Genomic DNA, 23,039 nt, shown 5'->3' with positions numbered 1-23,039 from the left:
GGAAACTATCATTCTCAGCAAACTGACACAAGAACACAAAATCAAACACTGCATGTTCTCACTCATAGGCGGGTGTTGAACAATGAGAACACATGGACACAGGGAGGGGAGCATCACACACTGGGGTCTGTCGGGGGGAAATAGGGGAGGGACAGCGGGGGATGGGGAGTTGGGGAGAGATAGCATGGGGAGAAATGCCAGATACAGGTGAAGGGGAGGAAGGCAGCAAATCACACTGCCACGTGTGTACCTATGCAACAATCTTGCATGTTACATGTACCCCAAAACCTAAAATGCAATAAAAAAAAAAAAATACAAGCTTCTTAATGACAGCATCAGAAAGAACAGCTAATGGAGGCCGGGCTTAATACTAAGATGATGGGATGATCTGTGCAGCAAACCACCATGGCACATGTTTATATAACAAACTTACACATCCTGCACACATACCACTGAACTTAAAAGTTGGAAATTTAAAAAAAATAAAAATACAAGTTCCTTAGCCATTTTCAGTCCTTTCTAAACTACCACAGCTAGGAAACAAAGACTACAGTGTTGTTTCAACCACATCATCAGCCCATTATCTTCTAACTTAAAGAAAACAAATTCTTTAAATCGTAGTGTTTTACAATTAATTCTTAAAAGGGGTTGTTTATTAATAATTCTAGGGATCCAAGTTCACAAAACTTGTGGGTCACAGGCAAGAAACTTGTCAGTTCAAGGTCAAAAGAAAATGTGTTTTAACTACAAAATGAAGTCAATGAGTCACAGAAGCCCCTTTATCTTAGGTTAACACATTGACAATATGAAAGTATTAATGACTGAGGATTGATCAAAAAAGAATCTCAGTTCCTCACTTAGTGTTTTCAGGTAGCTCTGACCAGCCAGTCTCAGTCTCTCACTGTCCAGGTTCCAAAGAGGTATCATGATCATGGTACCAGGATACTGGGGTATATTGGGCACACTTGCCTTGGCAGAGTTTTCTGGTTGCCAACAGGATATTCATCCATCTATTCTTCCCTTTACTAATAAAACTTTAATTTTGTTGGATGTGGCAATTTATCCAACATTTAGAAAAAATACTTTCCCAAGCCTCTCTTGCATGTAGGGCAGCTGTTTGACCCAGTTCTCATCAGAGAATTAATAAAAAATTACGGATAGGGCTTCCAAAAAACCAAAAAAAGAGACAAACCAAACTAGCCCAGGCCTTTTCCTTTGCTGTTTCCTCTTCTTCCTGCCTGAAATGCACATACCATTCAGGAAATAGAATGGCCATCTCATGACCACAAGGGAATGAGCCCATGCTAAGGATGGCTGAGCAGAAAGAAGGAAATAAGGTCCCTGGTGGAACCTCTGTACCAACACTGGTGTATTAGTTTCCTGAGGCTACTATAAGAAATTATTATAAATTTGGTGGCTTGAAACAACAGAAATATATTCACTCAGTCCTGGAGGCCAGACATCTGAAATCAGGCAGGCCTGAGATCCCTCTGGGTGCTCTAAAAATCTGTTTTTTCCTCTTCCAGCATCTGGTGGTTGCCCCTGGGCTTGTGGCCAAATCACTCCAATCTCTGTCCCTGTAGTCATATTGCCACTTCCTATTCTATCTATTCTTCCTCTCCTTCATTCTTCTAAGGACATTTGTCATTGAATTTAGGGTCCACCCTAAATTTCTTTCCAGGTAATCCAGGAAGATCTCAAGATATTTAATTACATCTGCAAAGAACCTTTTCCAAATAAAGTGACATTCACTGCTTTCAGGGATTTGGGCATGGGCATATCTTTTTGTCGAGGGGGGAGATGACACTTTTCAACCCATGACACCTGGACCGCCCACTGCAAGACTCCCCATTCATCCTCCTCCCTCCAAAAAAATAAAACTTCCTATAAGTTTAGGCTGCTAGTTTTAAAATTTCTGTAACTCACAGCCAAATACATTCCCAAAATATAGATTGTTTAAGTCAGGGAGGAGTTAGGGGGATTTTAGGGATTGATCCTGACTATGGTTTAAATTACCTGTGTTCTGAATCTCTATTTTGCACTAGTCCACTCTTTTCAATCAATGTGTGGACTCCAAAGTATCAGAATTACCTGGGGTGCTTACTTAAAATTCTGACTTCTTGCTCTCAAAATGGATTTGCTGAATCAGAATCGCTGGGAGCTGACATCTTTAACAAGTCCCCATGGAGGCTCTTATGTCCACTGAAATATGAGAACCACTGCAGTCCTTTATGTTATTTATGCTGTTTCTCTGAACCTTAATTGTTCAATGTGAACAGTCTTTATCACTTAGGGTGGGTCATCTACTTCTAACTCTGTTGATGCTGTGATTAAACCTGTTTAACTCCACTGATTAAGCAAAATCTGTTTCCTTAACAGTGAAAAATTGTATCTTTCTTACATTGAGTCTTTACAGATTTGAAAAGCTATCTGGTAACCTAGCTTAGACTTTCATTTTGCATGTAATATAAAAATATGTCTTTCTTAGCTACAAATTACACAGTCAAATGTGTATGACACCAGAGCAGAGGGAAAAAGGGAGCACTCAGTATATGATAGGATTTCAACAGAGGGACACCAGGCACCACAGAGTACATGAAAAACAGAACTTGCCACAGCCAGATTCAAGACTACATCAGGTTTCATAAAATCTCGGTTTGCGAAAGATTTTATTGTACATTCCTTTATTCCCAAATTGGTTTGGTTCTTGCTTTTCAACTTGCCTCCAGAGAGCAAAACGTGCGCCACTTGGGATCAGGTGACAACTCCAAAGCGTGGCTCCTGACCATCCAATCACCAGTTATAAGTCCTTCCTTAAGCCCTGCAATTTTGTCATTCAGCAAGTGTTAAAGAAGGCCTATTTCCCTCCATCATTTACAGATAAGGGAGGAGAAGCAATTATCTGAAGAGTCAGGATTTGAGCTGGGATTTGAACTTCCTGAGCAATACAAGAGTCAAAGGTTGAGCTCTGAATCTCCCAGCTTCCCACTCAGAATTCAGGCTGCTGGTCAAAGAGAAAAAAAGCATACAACTGAGGTCTCGAGTTGCTATACTCACAACCTCACAGCAAATGGCTACACAGAAAAGGCTTCGTGCCAAGGAGACGCTGATCTGAATCACATTAAAGGTCAAAAAAAGGATTGTTTTATTTCCTAGAAACTGAGCGAGCAGAACCACACCTACCTCAAATCCCTTCCAAATCCCCTAAACCCAGTTAGAAGCCAGCCCTAGATGGGGGGAAGGGGCAGAGAGATTCTTCTGACTTGAAAAGTGTGCTGTGATACATTAACCACTTCCCTGCTGAGAATCTTTGCAGGCTCCAGAGCTGAAATTGACATATGCTGTTCAACACCCGTCCCCCGGCCCCAGTGAATATTTGAACCTTTGTTCCCCAAAAGGTGCTGGGATTATCCCTCTGCCAGGCCTCCCCTCCCAACAGGGTAGCTGCAAACCTATAGCAGAGAAACCACCACACCTACTGCTGTTTCAGATATTGGCCCAACTCCAGGCGGCCTTCCATAGGCTGCAGGAAGGTTCCTCCCTTGGTTGTCTGGTTTCTGTTTAGAGGGCATGGAGAGGGTTAACTCTCTTTGGTCTCTCCATGTGCCTAAGCATGCTTAGAAAATGCTGCCAAAGAAACAAAGCCCCATTCCTCTCCCACTTGTGTTGAGCTCTGTGTTAAGATTGTTTTTAGCTCTGAAATTGGACAAATTTATCTGACTATCAAAACCCTATTCAGAAGCCAACAAATGCCACCCTGGTCTAAGTAATTTCTTCCTACTCTGAACTTCTGTAGCATTTCACATCGATATCATTTATATGCATTGTAGGCTGTCTGGTATCTATACATGTCTTTTCTCTCCTCTCTCGTAGAAGCTTCTGGAAAGCATGTGGTATAATCTTAAATACAAGAAATGAGCAATAATTTTTAGCTGAATTAATGAAATCTTACAGCAACATGTGTTTTCTGTTTGAATGCTATCAGAAGAAGTTGTTATTGTGTGGGAAATGAATGGATCAATTTTATACATTAACCCAAAGCAGACTTTACAAAAACATCCCTGAGTCAGTCAGAGACACAATGGTTGCCCCTGCTCCCAACTCATATTCAGAAAGAAACTCTGAGATCTAGGTCTCTCCCAAGAAGATGGGCTGTCATAGTAACCAACACCAAACTTCAAAATGCTGTGAGCTAGACCAGGATATGCAATGGCATTGAAATTACTTTCTAACATTTAACAATAGCATGTGTGATTGCAGATTTGGCATCAGTGCAGCTCTCTCCCTATTCAAAGGCTGAGAATGAACATAAACAGAAAAATATTGGTTAGATAACTAAAAATAATAGAATCTTGGAATAAAATATCCAGTTGTCAGTAGGATATATTTACACCCACAAGTCAATTTCTTCAAGGTTGCTTGCTCTTCCAAGATTAGATTGCAGCTATGCCAAAGTCTCATTTTTCATGGCTCACTCCCATCCCCCTGCCACCAGCAAAGGAAATTAAAGGTCAAATGGCTTTTTCAGAAAACAATTTTTCTCCAGTCTCTAGGCTGTTCGTTAAATAAGAATTTATTGAATGTTACATATGGACCTAACACAACCAATGTTAGGTTCCTGTGGTAGTTTGTCTCTAAAGTTGTCCCTCCAGTCATGCCTCCTGGCATTTACACCCCTATGTAAGTCTGGGCCTCTCCTCTTTAATCTGGGCTCTCACTTTTGAGACCCTGAGACTTCCTTTTAACTAATAGAATGTGGCTGACATGACGCTGCATGATTTCTAAGACTTAAGTCATGAGAAGCATACAGCTTTCACCATGCTGTCTTTGGAGTCCTTGCTTTGAGAGAAGCCAGCCACCAAGTAAGTTCAAATGTCCTGAGACTGTATGCTGTGAGGAAGCCCCAGGTATCTATAAAAAGAGACCATGTGAGAGAAAGAGAAATCCAGACAGCCCTTAGCTGTGCCAACTAGCCTACATGAGGTGTCAGACATACGAGACCAAAAGCCATCTTGGGTATCCAGCACAGTCAAGCCTTCAGCTGACTCGTTTCTTCCACCATGTGACTACAACTTTATGAGAAACCTCAAGAACAGTCTAGCTAACACAGACAAAAAAATAATAATAAGAGATAGGAATAAATAATAAGTTGTTATAAATCTCTAAGTTTGGGGATAGTACTTAGAGATTTACAGCAACAACTTATTATTAATAGATAATCAAGTCAGCTCCAAATAGTTATTTTGTTTTTATTGAAAGATGAAGGCCTTGCCCTTGGAAAATGTAGATTATAGCCAAGGCAGCAACATACCCACAGAAAGCAACATAAATAGTCTACAACATAACTTATCCACAAATACAAAAACAATATTTTCCAACTAAGGAACTGCTTTAGGAGGGTTGCAACTGAGTTTGTAAAGGAAGAAAGTTGTACCAGCCTTGCTAAGGAAAGTAGCCAAATGAATCCTGGCAATCGGGATGCAACAGCTGTCACATGTACAAAAAGAGTCAAGACAGAGCCTAGAAACACTGATAAGATGTAGAGCAGAAAAAAGAGCAGAGAAAAATGGCAAAATACATCCTAAAAAATATTCAAATGTTCACATTAAAAATATAACCATTTAATTTGTATAAATACAACTTAAAGCAAGAAACTATTTTTCAATTATCGGAGTGGCAAAGATCTTTTTTAAATGGTAATGCTCAGGCTTGCATGGTTTAGTGTAACCCATGTGCCCTTCTGGCAGGAGTGCACTGTAAATGAATCCAATCTTTGTGCAGGGCAATATGCATCAAAGCCTTTAAAATTATCATATCTTTAACCTGCTATTGGTGTTTTAGAAACTTCGCCAGAGGAACTATCAGCCTATTTTTAATGTTGGTTTTGTTTTCTTCTTTTTTGTTTTGTTTATAATTTTAGTAGATTTAATAGAATGACTGAAATACAACTTACGTATCTAATAATAGGGAAAAGGTTAACTCTGTGACAATATAATTACAGGTAATATTCAAAGTATTTAACAACTTATATGATATAAACACTAACCAATTTATAATTAAAACCAACACGCCAACCAGTCAGAATGAACTTACCAACCAATCAAAACCTATAGACCAACCAATCATAACGGAGGTACCAATCAATTAGCCTGAAGGTATAAATAACCCTACAGATAGCCACCATCTAGTTAGATGTCAGCCAAGAATGCCTCTATGTAACTGAAAACCATGTAACTATTAAAAAGTCATTTTTTAGGCTGAGGGCAGTGGCTCACGCTTGTAATCCCTACACTTTGGGAGGCCAACATGGGAGGATCGCTTGAGCCCAGGAGTTCAAGACCAACCTGAGCAACAAAGTGAGACCCTGTCTCTACAAAAAATCAAAAAAATTAGCTGGGCATGGTGGCACATGCCTGTAGTTCCAGCTACTTGGGAGGCTGAGGTGGAAGGATCACTTGAGCCTGGGAGGTTGAGGCTGCAGAGAGCCATGATCACACCACTGTAGTCCAGCCTGGGTGACAGAGCAAGATCTTGTCTCAAGGGGGGAAAAAATCATTTTTAAAAATAATGTTTTGTGACATTTTGCAATGAAAATTTTTGTGAAAAAAAGACTTTATATCATATGTTGTCTACACATATATATACACAAATACATGCATTGAAAAAAGGAAAGAAAATATATCAAAGGATTAAAAATGGTTATCTTGAGTGGTGAGATTATTGATGCTTTATTCATTTTCTTTCCTTGTACTTTTCTATGTTTTCCAAATCTTCTATGATAAACATGTATTATTTTCATAAGCTATCAGGAAAAAGTCACATTACATAAAAGGAGAAAATGAAAGTAACCAGCGAGCTTTGGTAGGTTAAAGTGTATAAAGTTTGAGTTGGACTGATTAGCAGAAATGGAGGCAAATTCTATTTGAGAATAAAATATAAGAAACAACAGGAGCTTGGGGATGAGACTGGACAAAGCATACAAAGAAGGAATTCTAAGTGATTGAACAAGAAAACCGTGAGAGAAAACCGGTGTTGGATGAAGGCAATTCTAACTGCTAGGAAGGAGTCTAGGGGAGAAAAGAGAGAAAGAGACAATAGCCAAGAAGGCTTCTACAATACTCCCTTTCACCCAATCAGAATCTTGACTTTAGCAAAATACATCTGCTCTTGCAGTGCATCCAGAGTAATTCAACATCTGTTTCATCAACAAATGATATTTGATATCTTCTCCCAGTGAACTGGATGCAGAAAGAGGAACACAGCAAGGAAGCAGCACAATAATACTTGTTCACTGACACCAAAAAACAAAGTCAGAATTTTTACTGACCCCATGGCAAAAGAGTTTTGAGTCAGAAAAGCTTTGGGTCAGACCTTTAAAGGCATTCTCTCTCTTTTTCAGCTTTTTATTTTGAAGTAACTTTAAACATACTGAAAAATTGCAAGAATAATAGAAAAAAGAGGACCTATATACCCTTTATCCACCTTCACCTACTATTAACAGTTCACTTGTTTGCTATCATTTGTTGCCTTTCTCTCTCTCTGATAAAGATAAATATCACATACATATAATTTTTGAATCCCTTAAGAGTAAGTGATGTATTAAAATCATGTGTATTTTCTAAAATTAGATGTTCTCCTGCATAACCACACTGCAGTTGTCAGCTTCAGGAATTTTAACATCGATGCAATAATTTTATCTAATCTATTGTCCAAATTCCAATTTTGTTGGTTGACCTAATAATGTCTTTTTTCTCCCGCGCAACAGGATCCAGCCTAGGATTAAGTATTGCCTTTAGTTGTCATGTCTCTTTAATCTTCTATAACTCATAACATTTACTTCCACATACACAAAACCATCCCTTTTAATTCAGACATCAGTTTTATTTGAATTATGCACTTTCCAAATTAATGTTGCAAAGCATCCCTGCCAACCCACTGCTCCTAGATTAGTCCTCAGTGGTATTCATCCTTCCTGATCCTTCTTACACTGGAACTCCAGGTAGCCAAAATATGTTTGGGTGGTAGATATAGTTATGTCCTCCCAAAGCATTTTTCTCCTTACCCTCGAAAAGTTCCACAACTGCGAATTTTGTGCCAAGTAAATGAGAACTGGCCCTATTTACTTAAAAGACTATAACCTTCAATGCATAGCTGGAGAATGCCACACAGACTCTTCTGTGGTAGCCAACTAACAAATCACTCCATTGCCCTAAAATATTTTCTCAGTCGCCTCCTCCACCTGTCTCCCTCTGAAGTACCATGACCTTTTGGCCGGAGAGAGCCCATTCTTCTTCAATTACTCTGATAAATGGAGAGCGGAGATGGCTGTGGTTAATAGACACAACCTAAACAAAGGCTCCAGATGAGAACATTTGATGACTATAGTTTCTATCTGAGCCTAGTAGACAGTTATTAATCTATATAAATGCTGTAGTCAAACCATATGGGTGGGAGAAATGACTACTAAATGGAAATGGCAGACTGAAAAACTACACTTCTCCTGATGTCACAGCTTATTTGCATGCAGTCCCAGCCAAATCAATATCACCATCTTAATCAAGAGGGAATTACAAGCTGTGGCAGAGAGGTATCATTGTAAGTAATTTCATCAGAGCCATTTTCAGACACATTGCACGCTGAGTTGAAATGTTAAAAGAGATATGAGAAGAAGGAAAAAAAAAAAATCTCAGAGAGTGCTTGAGGGCTGTTTGTGGCCTGAGTGGTGATTCAAGCAGTCATTGTCTTCATGTTCAAACCTCAGAAGGGCAGTGCCCAACCGAGAGTCTAAGGATCAGGAAAAGAAAATAGCAGCAGCATTGTGGATGTGCACAACATGAGTGAAAGATTTTATAATCTTAAGCGAAAGTATCTAGGCTTTTTTCCCCTTTTAATCAGAAAGCATAATCTCTGTACATTTTTTAGGAAGAAAAATTCCCTACACAGTTGCCATGTAAGACACGGCAGATTTGCAGATTTCCAGAGATCCAGTTTGGGAAGAGGATCACTCTCTGGCTGGCTGGGAACACGTTCACGAAGACCCAGGGCATTGAGTCCAGCTCAGGCTTTTCAGCAGCAAATAGAAATTAAGGGAGGTAGAATGGCAGGGAGAATAAGTCAAATGGCATTCATTTATGACTGAAGTTTTGTCAATTCTTTTTAATCTATTTTTTCCCCTAATTTGTATTCCAGTATTTGAGAAAGAAAATCTGTTTAAATTAAGAAGTTTGAAATGATATCTGTGAACCAGGAAATGAGATTTTCTTACCTTCAAGTTCAGGCAGCATCAAAGCAGGAGAGGTGCAGTGAATGAAACACTGCTTTAAAGAAGAAAAATGACTTACAATTAGCTCTAAGGTGACAGCTTGAGCCACACTGGCCTCAGCCCACAAGGGCATTGTTTATATGCAAATGATTCCTTCTGAAGCACTAGAAAACACTTCCTTCCCTTGAGGAGGTAAGCATTCTCTTGAAATCTGGTCTATTATACTCATTTGGTTTATTTTTTTTCTTGGTATTTCTAAAGTAAATGTCAACTTTAGCTCCTATTGGGAATGAACATAAATTCCAAATTAATCCATTTTCCCTGTTAAAATACTGTTCCATACATATGGTGTTGCCATCATAGCTGTTTTGCAGTGGTGCCTTACTAATAGGCTCCCCTGAGAACAAAGTCAGCCAGGACACCTAGAGGATGGGGATGTTGAGGATGCTGGGTCAGGAAGCTTGGTAGCAGCAGCAATGAGGCAGAGGAGGCTCCATCTCTGCCCCTATTCCTGGACACGTCTTTAAGGGCAGAGCCCAGCCCACCTGGACACTGAGCTACTCCCATGGGATAGGTATGCTTGGGGTCCCCTTGACAAAGGGCTATCTCCAAAAGGAGAGAATGGCCCTTGCCAATGCCCCACCCAAACAGAGCATTAGCTCACCTTGCCTAGAAGGAAGAGGGTGAAATGTGGGCTCTAATTTCTGGGGCCCACCTATATGTGTCTTGTATTACTTCAGCCAATAATAAATTGCTGTCAATAAAAGATGCTATTGAAATGTTGCCAACCAAAGCTCCCCCTCCACAGGACCTCATTACTTTCCATCTGGCATTCACTGGCCTTTCCCTCTAAGGATCCTCCACCCCACATTTCTAATCACCACATACTGCCAATTTTACATTGGAAGTATTTCCCTGCTTTGTAATTCTCCCGCTCCCGATATGCCTGTTCATCACCTGTCCTCCATCTAACTATTGAGAGAACTGCTGGGCCAGACTCCCTGCCACCAGCCTGCAGCCTAGCCATCACACTGCCTTCAGAGAGATGGAAAGATGGTGGGTGGGTGGAGAGAGAGTCATGTTATCTAGGACCTAAAACCCTTCACGTGTGTGTTAGTCGGCTTAGGCTGCCATATAAAAAAAATACCACAAACTGGGGGGTTTAATCAACAGAAATCTGTTTTCCCACAGTTCTTGAGGCTGGAAGATTCAGATCAAGGTGTTGGCAGATCTGGTTTCTTCAGAGGCATCTCCTTTTGTCTTGCAGACAGCCACCTTCTTACCATGTCCTCACGTGCCTGCCACTGTGTGCACATCTGGTAACTCTAGTCCTAATCTCCTCTTTTTATAAAGGCACAGTGATAATGGTTTAAGGCCCACCCCAACAGCATCATTTTAATTTAATTACCTCTTTACAGGCCCTACTTCCAAACACACTGAAATTCTAAGATACTGGGTGTTAGGGCTTGATATGCTCTGGCTGTGTCCTCACTCAAATCTCACCTTGAATTGTAATAATCCCCACATATCATGGGAGGGACCTGGTGGGAGATAATTGAATCATGGGGGCAAATTTTTCCCTGTGTTGTTTTCGTGATAGTGCATAAGTCTCAGGAGATCTTATGGTTTTATAAAAGGGCAGTTTCCCTGCACATACCCTCTTGCCTGCTACCTTGTAAGACACAACTTTGCTCCTCATTTGCTTCCCACCATGATTGTGAGGCTTTCCCAGCCATGTGGAACCATGAGTCCATTAAACCTCTTTCCTTTATAAATTACCTAGTCTCAGATACGTCTTTATTCACAGCATGAGAACAGACTAATACAGGGCTTCAACATGTAAGTTTGAGGGGGGACATAATTCAGGCCCTCGCACTGCTTGAACAATGGAAGCTAGGCAGTGACAGTTTCCAGACCCAAGCTTTAAGAAACTGAGAGCTTTGCTTCTGCTCTGTGACACTTGCCCCAGGGACATGGGGAGGCTATCTGTAGTTCTGTCTCACAGCCCCTGCTATAGTCCCATCAACCACCTACATGTGGGTGGAAGCTTTCAAGATGACCCCAATCCCAGCCATCCTTGTAATCCAACATGACAGACCCTGAATGAGAATCTCTTGGCTGAGCCCAGTCATTTTTCAGAACAGTAAGAAATAATAATATAAGGAATAAAACAAAAGGTACATTTTAAACCATTAAAGTTTTGGTATAACTTCTTTTTTTTCTTTTTTTTTTTTTGAGATGAAGTCTCACTCATCCCCAGGCTGGAGTGCAGTGGCACCATCTCAGCTCACTGCAACCTCTTAACTCCCGGGTTCAAGGAATTCTCCTGCCTCAGGCTCCCAAATAGCTGGGACTACAAGCACACGCCATCACGCTCAGCTAAGTTTTGTATTTTCAGTAGAAACGAGGTTTCACCATGTTGGCCAGAATGGCCTCGATCTCTTGACCTTGTGATCCACCTGCCTCAGCCTTCCAAAGTACCGAGATTACAGGCATGAGCCACCACACCCGGCCTGATATGATTTCTTATACAGTAATTGATAAACAAAAATGATATTTTTGTGTGAAATCCAGTTATAGCATTGACAACTATATAAATTTAAACACAAAACAAAACATTGTTCTGGCCAAATACCACACATCTGTGGGCAGCAGCCAGTTTCTAACTTTTGTTTACTCTAGCAATTCTCAAACCCTTGGAGTACCTTACTAACACCCTGCTTTTTCAAACCTTCATGCTTTGGAACACTGCTCCCTCAACCCAATCATCTCAGTTGTCTAGCTTTTCTCAGCATAAAAACTTGCTAACTTTTGTTGAATAAATGAATAAGTAACCAGATAATCAAGGACTGATTATACAGAGGTTGTGCCCTATCTTTCTTAATTCTCCCTCGAATCTTTATCATAAACCCTCTTCACCTAAGGTACGCTGATCTGGTTCCATCTCTGCAACACAATGGCTTTGACCTTTTCTAAATCTTTATTCTCCAGCATCCCTCCAAGGAGGCTGGGGAAAGGTTAGTGACCTCCTTTCTGTTTCTTTGGATTGCTTCCTTATTCTTTTCCTTCTTCTTTCCTCTGGCAGTTCTGTTGTTTATCCACTTTTCTCTTCAATGGCTTTCAACCATTCAAGGAAGTTTTAGAAGCAGCACTAGTTCACCAGATACTGCACTCTGCCCTGCCCGAGGGTACAGAGATACAGACAGCACAGATGTCACTGAAGCACAATGGTCTTAGAACATCTTCCAATAAATGAGAACATCCCTCATCTAATACTAAAACCCCTCGCAATCCAGAAATGATCTATAGATATGCAGATCTGCTATAGTCCAGATCCAATCATTCCTTATTTGTCACAAATAATAAATCAAAAAGAAAACTTCTTTCTACGGTAGTAAATTCTTGGCTGCCTGGCTTTTTCTTCACCCCAGCAAGAGGCATTCAACTTGTTCTTTGGCTCTTAAAAAAATCAGGCCTGGCACAGTGGCTCATGCCTGTAATCCCTGCATTTTGGGAGGCCAAGCTGGGCGGATCACCTGAGGTTAGGGGTTTGAGACCAGCCTGGCCAACATGGGGAAATCTCATCTCTACTAAAATATATATATAAATTAGCCAGGCATGGTGGCGGTGCCTGTAGTCCCAGCTACTAGGGAGGCTGAGGCAGGAGAACTACTTGAACCCGGGAGGCAGAGGCTGTAGTGAGCCGAGATCACACCACTGCACTCCAGTCTGGGCGACAGAGCGAAACTGTCTCAACAACAACAAAAATTAAAAATTAAAAAATTTTGCAACTAAAACTGTGGCTAAATGTCTGTAAATATTTCCCCTACCTCTACCTCTCCACCACTGCAGTTCTTCCTACAAAATATCGATAGGTTAATCTTTTTAAATGCCATCTAAAACTATCATCAGACCACATACATTAGAAGCTCCAAACACCACAGACTAGAATTCAAAGGCATCTGAGGTCTAGCCCTGACCTATTTCTTCAGCCTGCTCTCCTATAACACCCACCTCACGATCCCTGAGCTCCAGGCAAATACATCCCCTCCCCGTCCCTCAAAGTCAGAATGTCTCTCCTAGCTTTCACTCACTCCACCAGGTCACAGTTTATGCCTCCCACTGGCTTAAAAAGCCCCTCAAACTTCTTTTATGATGCCTTCTTTTATGGCCCAGGATCTTAGAAACAGACCCTTCTCTGAACCAGAAGTCTGTAGATAATACCAACTTGTACAAATTCAGATACTTGTCCTCACATTCTCACCACTCTACATGTAGGTCCCACATCTCAAGGGAGACTATAAGTTTTTCAAAGGCAAAAGTCATGTTTTGCATTAACTTTATATCCCCAGGGCCAAGTGTAATGTCCAATGGTAAATGCTCAATAAATGTCTGACAAATCAGACTTGACTATATGAGTGGAAACTGTTTGCTTTGGTTATTGATTAGACACAACCAAATTGACAGTCAAACACCTCACTTTGATCAGTGACCTTGACTTTCCTGGCCCTGTAAAAGCATGTAAAACTCAGCAGGATTTACTAGTCACTCTGTAACTAAATAACTGACCACTGGTGATACACTGTAAACACCACCTAAAAAGAAGTAAAGCCAAAAACAAACGATGCTTACCTCTAAATCATGCCACTTGATGCCCCAGGGAAAGCTCCTCAACAGCTTCTGAAGAATAGGCAAAAGCCCTGAAAACAGGGAAGCAAAAGGATTTTGTTTTCTTTATCCCACGGAATTCTGAAATTAGCGTCCGCGCTGAACTGACCTGAGAGTAGCAGCTCAACGAGCGTCTGACTTCAGACAGGTGAAAAAGCTAAACTGAAAAACAGGCCAATTTGTATAACTGAAAAAGCATGTCAGCTCAGAAGGGCAGGGCTCACTTATACTGAGTGGCATTGAAGAGGCAAGGGGTGTAACCTATAAGCAAATAGAGTCACGTTGCCAAACCTGTATCCAATTAATGTAAGAATTAAGAGATAATAAGTGCCTTAGATTCTGCTTAGATTTTAAGTGGTGCTTAACAAGCCTGTGAAGATGGAAAAACCTGACCAAGAATTGGCAAGTTGAAGCTACTCAGGAGGCTGAGGTAGGAGGATTGCTTAAGCCTGAGAAGTTGAGGCTGTAGTGAGCTGTGATAATGCCACTGTGTTCCATCCTGGACAACAGAGCGAGACACTGTTGCAAAAAAAAAAAAAGGAAGTCAAGGCAAAGTTTCCCAGATTATTAAAAAGATGAATACAGTGAATAATGTTTTACCATTGTTTGCAACCCAATATTTACATTATGACAAGACAATACATTGTGACTTTTACTTAAATGTCATTGTTTAAACACAGTTAAGCATTTCCACTGAAGACTTCTCACTTTGTAGTTGATTAAGAGTGAGGTCCAAATTAGCCAGGCATGGTGGCATGCACCTGTCCCAGTTACTTAGGAGGCTAAGGCTCAAGAATCGCTTGAACCCGGGAGGCAGAGGTTGCAGTGAGCTGAGATTGTGCCACTTCACTCCAGCCTAAGTGACAGAGAAAAATTCTGTCTCAAAAAAAAACAAAAGAATGAGTGACCTGAGGTCAGGAAATACTGGGTAACTGTCAGGCATGCAGGCCTCCTGATCTGTAGATAAGCAGGTCTCCACTTATAGGTACTGCCCCTATCTCAAAAAGAATAGGATCTCTGCAAAGAAAGGGTCCAAAGATAAAGTTTCTGCATTAAATGACTCATAATTGGAAAACAAATAATTTAATATACATTTGTGGTTATTAAAAAAATGGACTTCTTGGATTTGAGTTGACTTCCTGGACCAAGGATGACAAACTAGGTTCTTCCCATGAGCCAATCTGACCCGTTGTCTGAGGATTCCAAAGCTGTCTCTGGGTCTGGTAAGAAAACGTGGTGCAACAGACTAGTACGTGGGTCATGGGCAAGGAGAGTCATGTGTTGGTAGCATGCATGCCATATATTTACCATTCCTGATTTAGACACTTAGATGTTGAACGTATTGTGAGTTTTCTCTGGCTCTGGCTGGTACCTGAATTCCAGTCTCTCAACACAGAAATAACTGCTTGCACAGGTCAGCCATCTCATAGGAGAAATCAATAATGCAGGAGCTGAGAGCTCCCTTGCTTCAGGTAGAACCATCTAACTGAAAGGCTGAATCAGTATGTCTGAATTATTTGCTTTGTAAATACATCAGAAAAAAAATCATAGAATATAAAGATTCCAATTTCCCTTGAAGAAAATCACATTGTTCGTCTTGGTGATGGTGGGCATTCCACAGTGAAAACAGTGAGCATGTCATTTATAATCCACTATACATGAGATAGTATAACATTTTAAAATATTAGCTGATTTATTTCTCTCATTACTTACCCCATTTCCCTTTCTCTACTTCTCTCCCAACTCCCACTTCAAAGACAGAATATATTATGAGTTCACTTTTCAGTGGAAGGATTTGACGAGACAATAAAACTGAAATTGTTAGCAGTAGCGAATCCATTCAGGTCTACAGCAACCTCAATTCTTGTCTCCTCAGAAGAAAGAATTTGACAAAGGGGCATAAGACAGAGTAAGAGACCAAGGCAAGTTTTGAAGCAGGAGTGAAAGTTTGTTAAAAAGTTAGGGCAGAAATGAAAGGATGTCAAGTACACTTGGAAGAGGGCCAAGAGGGCAACTTGAGAGAGTCAAGTGCAGAGTTTGACCTTTAACTTGGGGTTTTATACATTGGCATGCTTCCCAGGGCAGGGTGGGGGGAATTGCATCTCTTCTCCCCTGATTTTTCCCTTGGGATGGGCTGTCTGCATGGGCAGTAGCCTGCCAGCGCTTGGGAGGGGCCGCATTCGCAGTGTGTTTACTCAAGTTGTATGCATTCTTTCCTTATCGGTCCAGTGTTCCTATAAAGTCATATACCAGTTAACCTCCATCATTTTGCCTCTTAGTCTGCATGCCTGAGCCCATTCACCCAACTTCTGAGATCTTATAGGGAAGCTCATCATCCGCTCCAGGTTTTTTCTATCTACTGGGAGACTGCCTTTCCCTCGTGCTGGCTGCAACCAATTATTTTAGAAAGACAATTTAACAATGCCTGACTATCACCTGATGGTCACCTGACATTCTGGAGTGGGGCGGGGAGAGGATCCCTCCCCGTGCCACTCGTGTCTGTCTAGCTACCTACTGTAACGAAATCACCTGCCAGACAATTGCACTTCAGTTTCCAAAAGCTTAAAGAGTTTGCAGGCAAGCAGTTCTCAGGCCAAAGCCACGTTTTGTGGCCCTGCAGAGCATAGTAAAAATTTCTGAATTATTTGCCAATGTTCCAAAATCAGGAGAGCTCACATTAACTTCCAAATTTCCTCCCTCCCTTTTATTTTAAAAGCAGAACTATCAACACTGATCCTGTTTTCCTTAGGGCAACTCTTAGCTCAAGCTGAGTAATAACTTCTCCCTCTAAAAACCAATACACTGAATCTGGGCACGATGGCTTGTGGCTGTAATCCCATGTACTTTGGAAGGCTGAGGCAAGAAGATTGCTTTAGCCCAGGAGTCTAAGGCCAGCCTGGGCAACATAGAGTGACCCCATCTGCAAGAAACAACAACAACAGAAAAAACTATACATCAAGTAAAAACAAAAGGTAACAACCCTCTCCTTTTCACCTTGATCCCCATCCAGCTGCTTCACTGATTACTTACCTCCAGCCTCTGTGGGTTTGGGTACGAGAGTTTGCACTGGAAGGCCTAGACCCTGGAAGGGAATCATGTCAGCTGCCGTGGAGGCAACACCTTCATGATAGTGAGTACCTTGAGGGGAAAATCAAGTTCAAGAGATTAGAAATTAGAATTAAAAAATGCCTGCAATAGGGACAAGGAAAATGATATCACAGAGTCTAGAATAAATACTATTTCTCAGATGAGCGTGGTGGCTTAAGCCTATAACCCCAGCACTTTGGGAGGCTGAGATGGCAGGATCATTTGAGCTCAGGAGTTCGAGACCAGCCTGGGTAACACAGTGGGACTGTGTCTTCACAAAAAAAAAAAAAATAAAAAATAGAAAAATTAGCCAGGTATGGGGGTACATGCCTATAGTCCCAGCTTCTCAGGAGGCTGAGGTGGGAGAATCACGTGAGACTGGGATGTTGAGGCTACAGAGAGTTGTGATGGCACCATTGTCCTCTTTCCTGGGTGACAGAGTGAGACCCTGTCTCAAAAAAAAAAAAAGAAAAAAAACTCTCTCTCATGCAGGGAGTCAGGAGGAAGAAAGCTGGACCTGCTGGGACTCCATGGTGAGAAATGACCACCAGGGCTGTGCTCATGATACATCATGTAATCCAAGAAGCACCAGAGGATTGGATCATAGTCCTTTCCTTTGTCTTCCGGGAAGACAAAGGAGTCTTCCTTTTTTGAGACAGAGTCTTGCTCTGTTGCCCAGGCTGGAGTGCAGTGGCACAATCTTGGCTTACTGCAACCTCTGCTCCCTGAATTCAAGCAGTTCTTCTGCCTCAGCCTCCCTAATAGCTGGGATCACAGGCATGCACGATAACACCCAGCTAGTTTTTGTATTTTTAGTAGAGACAGGGTTTCACCATGTTGGCCAGGCTGGTCCTGAACTCCTGACCTCAAGTTATCTGTCTGCCTCAGCCTCCTACAGTGCTGGGATTATAGATGTAAGCCACTGTGCCTGGCCAGAAGAGCTGACAGCTGCCAGCACCTCATGTTACCAATACCCAGACAGAAGACTATGCTTGGTCTCTGAACCACTTAACCCAAATGGGGCTGAAGACAATGGCTCACTTCTAGTTTCTTCTTTGTTATCTACTCCACATCATTTATTTGGCATTAAACATATCAAACACTAACCGGTAGCATTTATTTGTTTGTTTACTCTTTAGGCATTTATTGTACTTCTATTAAGTGACAGGTACTATTAATGGCTCTGAAAATACAAAGATGTATATTGAGTTAACTCTGTCATCTCAGGCTTAGAGTTACCTAAAGCAGTGGCTATAGCTATGTATTATAATGACAGTAACAGGTAAAAATAATTTGGCAAAAAATTTAAAAAGTATTTCAAAAAGTCCAACACTCTTTCATGGTGAAACCAGTCAGAAACTAGGAATAGAAGGGAACTTCCTTAACCAGATAAAAGGCATCTACAAAAACCCACAACTAACATCTTGCTTGGTCGTAAAAGACTGGATGCCTTCCCCTAAGATCAGGAATAAGACAAGGCTGTTCATTCTTGACACTTCTATTAAACATTATACTGGCAGTACTAACCAGAGCAAGTAGGCAAGAAAAAGAAATAAAAGGCTTTCAAATTAGAGAGGAAGCAGTAAAATTGTCTCTGATTACAGATGACCTGATCTTATATATAGAAAATCCATGAAATCCACCGAAAAAATTTAGAGCTAATGAACAAGTTCAGCAGTTTCAAAATACAAGATCAGTATACAAACATCAGTTGAATTTCTATATACTTGCAATAACTAATCCAAAAATGAAATTAATAAAACAATTGCAATTATAATAACATCAGAAAGAATAAAATATTAATAGTAATAAATTTTTTAAAGTAAAAAGATTATACTCTGAAAACTATAAAACATTGTTGAAATAAATTAAAGAAGATCAATGTAAATGCAAAGACATTCCATAGTTACAGGGATCGGAAGACTTAATACTGTTAAGATTGTTAACATGACAATATTCACCAAATTGATCTACAGATTTTACACAATCCCTTTAAATTCCAGATGCTGTTCCACAGAAATGGGCAAGCTCATCCTAAAACTCATATAGAAATGTGAGTAACCCAGAAGAGCTAAAACAGTTTTGAAAAAGAAGAACAAAGCCAGAGTACTTACACTCCCCATTTCCAAAACTTACTATAAAGCTACAGTAATCAAGACAGTGTAATGCTGGCATAAGGCTAGATATAGGAATCAGTGGAATATAATCAAGAGTCCAGAAATAAGTGCTTACATTTCTGGGCAATTGATTTTTGACAAAGGTGTCAACACAATTAAATGGGGAAACAATAATCGTTTCCACAAATGATGCTGAAACAACTGGAAATCCACAGGCAAAAGAAAGAATTTGGATTCACCATATCATATACAAAGATTAACTTAAGTTCTGTCATAGATCCAAATTTCAGAGCTAAAACTTTTAGAAGAAAGCATAGGAGTAAATCATTATGTATTTGGATTAGACAATGGTTTCTTAAATATAGCACCAAAAGCACAAACAACAAAAGAAAAAAGATAAATTGGATTTTATTAAAATTAAAAACTTTTGTGCTTCAAAGTACACCATCAAGAAAGCTGAAATGCAACATATGTAATGGGAAAATATTTGCAAATTATACATCTGATAAGGAACTTGTATCCATAATGTATAAAGAAATCATATAATAAAAAGAGAACCTAATTTGAAAATGAACAAGATTAGAATAGACATTTTTCCAAAAATATATACAAGTGGCCTGTGTCTTAGTCCATCTGTGCTGCTATAATAAATTACCTGAGATTGGGTAATTTACAAAGAACAAAAATTTATTTCTCACAGTTCTGGAGGTTGAAAGTCCAAGATCAAGGCACTGGTAGGTTCAGTGTCTAAGGGCCTGGTCTCTGCCTTCAAGATGGTCCCTTGTTGCTGTACCCTGCAGCAGGAATGAACACTGTACTCTCACATGGTAGAAGGCAGAAGGGCAAAAGGTGGTCTAGCTAGTTTCCTCCAGCTTTTTTATAAGATCACCAATCTCATTGATAAGATCTCTGCCCTCAGGACTTAATCACTCCTAAAGTCCCCACCTTTTCATGCCATCATGTTAGGGTTGAATTTCCAATATATGAATTTTGAAAGGACACATATGTTCAAATCATAGTAGCCAGTATGCACATGAAAAGGTGCTCAATATCAGTAGCCATCAGAAAAATGCAAATCAAAACCACAATGAAATATCACTTCACATCCACTAGGATGGCTAAAATAAGAAAGATAGACAACAAGGGTTGAGGATATGGAGAAACTGGAAGACTTATACATTGCTGGTGGGAACTGCTGGTGATGCCACTGCTTTGGAAAACACTTTGGCAGTTCCTTAAAATGTTAAACATCAAATTTTTATATGGGCCAGACACTGTAGTTTATGCCTATAATTCCAGTTATTTAAGAGTGGGGCAAAGGATCACTTGAGGCTACAGGAGTTCAGCTTGGGCAACATAGTGAGACTCTGTCTCTTTAAAAAAAAAAAAGTACAGTATGACCAGGCTATTCTACTCCTAGACATATACCTAAGAGAAATGAAAACATGTTCACACAAAAATTTGTACATGAATGTTCATAGCAGCATTATTTGTGATGGGCAAAACATTGAAACAATCTAAATGTCCATCAACTGACAAAGGGTATGTCTATGCAAATAAATATTATTCAGCCATAAAAAGAATAAAATACTGAATACATAATACAACATGGATGCACTTTCAAAATATGCTAAATGAAAAAAGTCAATCACAAAGGACTATACATTATATAATATCATTTATCTGAAATGTCTAAAATAGACACATCTATAGACAGGAAATAGATTACTGGTTTCCAGGAGTTGGGGAGAGGGAGAATGGGGGAGTGATTGTTAATGGGTATAGGGTTTCTTTTGAGGCAGTAGAAACACTATGAAATTAAATACTGGTGATGGTTACGCAGTTCTAATACTATACTAAAAAACAAATTAACAATTTAAGAAAGCGAATTTTATGATATGTTAATTACAACTCAATAAAATTTTTGGGGGTTGTTTTGTTTTGAGACAGAGTTTTGCTCTTGTTGCTCAAGCTGGAGTGCAGTGGCACAATCTCAGCCCACTGCAACCTTCACCTCCCAGGTTCAAATGACTCTCCTGCCTCAGGCTCCCAAGTATCTGGGATTACAGGTGTCTGCCACCATGCCCAGCTAATTTTTTGTATTTTTAGTAGAGATGGGGTTTCACCACACTGGCCAGGCTGGTCTTGAATTCCTGACCTCAGGTGATCCACCGGCCTCAGCCTCCCAAAGTGCTAGGATTACAGGCATGAACCACCAGCCCAAAACTGTTATTAAAAAAATATTTTTGACTGCAAGTAACAGAGTACTTAAGAGTGGCTTAAACCTTAAAGACATTTACAGTTTATGTCACAATATGCCTGGAAGCAATTGGTCTCAGGGTTCACTCAATGGCTCAGAAAAATCATCAAAGACCAAGGTACTTCCTACATTTCCACTCTGATGTTCTCAGTCATTTGCTTTTGATTCCCATGTTTGTCACCTCATGATCAATCATATGGCTGCTGCAGCTCCAGGCATCACATCCACATTCAAGACAGGATGAAATAGGAAGGGATGATGAAGCAGTCCCTCACCTGCATCTGTTCCTTTTATCAGAAAAGCCAAAGACCCACCAATATGCTTTGCCTTTGTTCCATTGGCCCAAGCTGAGTGGTCATCTAGGTCTGTTAGGGAGACTGGAAATGAGAGTGTTTCTGATTTATTCTACCACGAGATTAGAGAAAGGGAAAAAAGTGGAAAAAGTGTTGTGAATGACTATTGGGTTACCCAAGCATACCTAGTGATTCTTTTTCCCCAGCACAGTACAGAATCACATAATTCAGGCCAGTCTCATTGTCCCTAAAGCCTAATACCCCAGCTTTCTCTTTGATCTAATGATTTCATGGAAAACAGCATTAAGGCTGAAAATTTATAAGCCTCTCCTTGTACCTTATTCTGATCCTGCTTTGCTGCTTAGCCCCAAATGCGTGTGTTTCCAAAGGAGATGTGTCTGCTGAATAGCTTCACTTATGTCAAAGTTGCCTCAAAATCATCATATCCGGTGCTCAGCTCATCATCCCTTCTCGCCCTCGCCACCATCCACCAAACCTGATCCTTCTCCATCACAGACCTGGCTTCTTTAACTCCTTTTTATCCTCACTCCTGGACCTAATTAATCTTCAAGTCCTATTTTACCTACTGTGTCATGAATCGTCTACTTTCTTCCATCTCCTCCATAGAGTTTAAGAAACCTTCATCTCCTTCCTCACTGACATACTTTCCTCCACTCTTTCCTCCCTCCAACATACTCGCTACACAGCCCAGACTATGGCCTCGAAATGCAAATTAGGGCCAGGCATGGTGACTCATATCTATAATCCCAGTGCTTTGGGAGGCCAAGGCAGGAGGATAGCTTGAGTCCTGGGGTTTTAGACCAGCCTGGGCAATACAAGGAAACTCCATTTCTATGAAAAAAAATGTTTTTACTTAGCCAGGTATGGTGGCACATGCCTGTAGTACCAGCTACTCAGGAGGCTGAGGTGGGAGGATCACTTGAGCCCAGGAGTTTGAGGCTGCAGAGAGCCACGATAGCACCACTGCACTCCAGCCTAGGCAACAGAGCCAGACCCTGTCTAAAAAAAAAGAAAAAAAAAGGCAAATTAGCTCATCTCACTGTGCTACTTCATATTCTCAGAAAACTTCTCATTGTAAAAGCAATAAGAACTAAGATCCATGAAGTCTCCTCATGGTGTTGCCCACCTGGCCTCTGCACATGCTGTTCTTTCTGTCTAAGTGTTTTCCCCTATTACTCCCCTGGTTAATTCCTACTCATCTTTCAAAGTTTAGCTCAAACACCCTTCACTCCAAAAACTCCCTCTGATTCTCCAAACCATGGCAAATCCTCTCTGATATGGTCCTGTAATATATAGTTTGCTTTTCATCCATTTAACACAAATACAATTTA

The sequence above is a fragment of the Aotus nancymaae genome, unplaced genomic scaffold (genome assembly GCF_030222135.1).
Source record: "Aotus nancymaae isolate 86718 unplaced genomic scaffold, 86718_ANA_hifiasm-v0.15.2.pri h1tg000062l, whole genome shotgun sequence".
In the NCBI taxonomy this organism is placed as follows: Eukaryota; Metazoa; Chordata; class Mammalia; order Primates; family Aotidae; genus Aotus; species Aotus nancymaae.
The sequence above is the reverse complement of the archived record's forward strand: the minus strand, read 5'-3'. Positions refer to the sequence as shown.